Genomic DNA, 3,577 nt, shown 5'->3' with positions numbered 1-3,577 from the left:
AGGGTTTCTCTGTGGTTTTGGAGCCTGTCCTGGAACTAGCTCTTGTAGACCAGGCTGGTCTCGAACTCACAGAGATCCTCCTGCCTCTGCCTCCCAAGTGCTGGGATTAAAGGAGTGCGCCACCACCGCCCGGTTTGGGAGACTTTTTTTTTCTATTGAGGTCCCCTTTCCCAGAATACTCTAGCTTGTGAAGTTGATGAACAAACAGAAGAATAGCAGATGTCGGGAAGGAGCAGGGTGCGTGGCCTCGCAGAGGGAATTCTAATTAATCTTGTCTCTCCTTTCAATCTCTGAACTCTAAAGTTCTGCTGAGCCTGTCCCCGGCTCTGCGGAGGCCAAGGCCACCTCTTCTTCTGTCCTCCTGTGGTTTCTGTCTCCTCTGCCCTCCTCATCACTGATGGGAGTGGTATCGCCTACGTGGATATAGTGGCGGAGCCCCTTAGTCCTCTGGTCCCTGGGCCTGAGCTGGTGAGGATGTCCTTTGTCCAGGGGCTATGAGGGCCCTCAAGAGTTGCCCGTGCCCGAGACCTACAGAGCAGGACACTGGAGCCCAGGGGCCAACGTGGGTGTTGCTGCCAGCGGAAAGTCCCTTGGGTTCCAGCAGACGAGAAGGGCATGGCTTCATACAGAGCTTCTGACCTCAGCCCTAGCTCACACTTGTTGTCTGCGGTCCTGGTGATAGCGGGAAGCTCTGCAGTTGTCGTCCTGTGCTCAGGTCAACAGGGCCTGATGATGGATGGGAAAACTGAGTTCCTGCTGGGCGACATAAATCCAAGCGACTCAGGCAAGTGAGATGGCTTAGCTGGTCAAAGTGCTGACTGCCTGCTGTCCTGTATTTGATCCTTGGGACAAACTATGGGAGGAGAAAACTAACTCCTACAAGTTGTCCTCTGACTTCCACACATGTGCCATGACATGTGCACACACCTGTGCACACACGGGTGAATTATAAAAATTCAAAGGCTTTCTTATAGTCATATTATGTGCATTTGTGTCTGCTTGCATGTATGTTTGTGCCCTGTGTGTGTGCAGTGTCCCTGGAAGCAAGAGGAAGTGTCAGATCTTTTGAACAAGAGTTCTGAGCCACCACATGGATACTGGGAATTAAGCCCGAGTCCTCTGGAAGAGCAATCAGGAATTTTACAGCGGAACCATCTCTCCAACCCAGACAATAAATTTTTTTTTTCGAGACAGGGTTTCTCTGTGGTTTTGGAGCCTGTCCTGGAACTAGCTCTTGTCGACCAGGCTGGCCTCGAACTCACAGAGATCCGCCTGCCTCTGCCTCCCGAGTGCTGGGATCAATAAAATATTTTCTATAAAGAGCCTGGCAGTGGTGACGCACACCTTTAATTCCAGCACCGGGAAGGTAGAGGCAGGTGGATCTCTGTGAGATGGGGCCAGCCTGGTCTACAAGAGCTAGTTCCAGGACAGCTGGGGCTACACAGAGAAACCCTGTCTCGAAAAACAAGCAAGCAAGCCGGGCGGTGGTGGCGCACGCCTTTAATCCCAGCACTCGGGAGGCAGAGGCAGGTGGATCTCTGTGAGTTCGAGACCAGCCTGGTCTACAGAGCTAGTTCCAGGACAGGCTCCAAAGCCACAGAGAAACCCTGTCTCGAAAAACCAAAAAAAAAAAAAAAAAACCAAAAAAAAAAAAGAAAGAAAAACAAGCAAGCAAACAAACAAAAAGCCTATGGTAAAAACAAATCCTATGTGCACACAATAGAAGATGTTCACAACAAGCCTGTGAGGCTAACATACTCAGTGTTGAGAAACTGAGCTTCCTCCCTCTAAACTCTGAAAGCAAATGCTGGCACTCAATATACCACTCTGCTCAAAGGCTTGCCTAGAGCAATGCGGCAGGAAAAGGGATACGGGTCTCTTGCTACAGCAGCGTGAGTAGGAGCGCCTGGAGCGTGAACTCCGCAGGAGACGCCAAGCTCTGCTTTAACCCTAGGTAATGCTGGAGGAAAATGGCAGACAAGTCTGACATGCCAACTTTGATAAGGCCAAGCTGAAAAAACCAAGATGCAGAAGAATGCCCTATCAACCAAAGAGACCACTGAATGGGAAGAGAGGAGTGAAATTTCCTCAAAGCCTAGACTGGAGAATTTCCCCACCCCACCCGTTCATCTCTGAGACCCCCTCGGTGGAGGAAGAGCCACGCCAGTGACAAGCTGCACTATGAATTCCAGCACTCTACACCGATGCCACCGGCCCACGGGGCTCTGAAGGGGGGCCACGCCACTAATTGGATTGCAAGTTTCATCGATTAGCCATGGGAAATAGGAAATTATTTGTATGACTGATGAAATTACTATACACCTTGTAGCAAAAAAGGATAGAAAAAGGATATAAACAGCAAAGAAACCAAATTGCCCCTTCTTACAGGTATCATGATTCTACACGTAAAAGACCCTATGGTCCCTACCAGTAAGACATTAGGAAAAAGTTCCATTCACAATAGCTTAAAAAAGAAACGTATCCAAACTCTTGAGTTAACCTAACCAAGGAGGTGAGAGACCTCTCCAATAAAAACTTTTATTATATATTATTTTGATTTTTCAAGACAGGGTTTCATTGTTTAGTTCTGGCTGTCCTGGAACTCACTTTGTAGACCAGGCTGGCCTCGAACTCACAGAGATCTGCCTACCAACACCTTCCAAGTGCTGGAATTAAAGGCATGCACCACCACTGCCCAGTTTACAATGAAAACTTTTAAGACATTGAAAAAACAACAACAACAAGACAGTAGTGATTAGATGATGGGCAGACAGACATTCTGTGTGCCTGTTCTGAGAGAATCAATACTGTGGGAATGGCTGTAATTACCAAAAGTAATCTACAGACCCAATGCAATCTGCACTCATCCCCACCCGTCTTTGTATTTTATATGGCTCAAAGCCTACAAGGGATCTGTGAACCTGGGTCCAGAGCACTACCTAGTGTTAAAGCAGATGATCTCGGGCTCAGACAGCTTAAGGCACAGACTCCAGGAAAGTTGTGTGTCTGTGTATTTAAAATCATCTTGACCCTTATTAGAAAATTTGATGAACTCAGCAAACATGGAGATGACTTGTCTTGCTGTGGTCTGGTACATAGAACCTAAATTATGGCTTGCTTGAAAATGGCGTGACTCTGGCTAAGAGGCAGAGGATCCGTCTTGCTATTGCTTTGCATGAGGAGCCAAGCAAATTCAAGGTCTGGCCAGGTGGGCAGGAGATGGTTTGCATAGTTGGAGTACAGGATGTGGGGTGAGATGGAGACGTGGCTGTACCTGTCTTTTGAAGGGTCTCAAATTTCACGCTGAAGAACTTGGACATAGGCCAGTGGTGTCCCTGAAAGGGTTTTGTTTTTAAATTACACAAACACACACACACACACACACACGAATGAGTTTATGCCACCTGTGTTCATGTGCCCTTAGAGCCCAGTTCCCCTGGAGCTAGAGTTACAGGTGTTAGTGAGCCACTTTATGTGTGTGTTGGGCACCAAACTCAGGACCTCTGGAAGAGCAGGGTGTGCTCCTCACTGCTAAGCCATCCTTCCATCCCTGACAAGGTTTTATTTTTTTTTTTTT

This window comes from Microtus ochrogaster, unplaced genomic scaffold, assembly GCF_000317375.1.
Source record: "Microtus ochrogaster isolate Prairie Vole_2 unplaced genomic scaffold, MicOch1.0 UNK47, whole genome shotgun sequence".
Lineage (NCBI taxonomy): Eukaryota > Metazoa > Chordata > Mammalia > Rodentia > Cricetidae > Microtus > Microtus ochrogaster.
Note: the sequence above shows the minus strand (reverse complement) of the source record.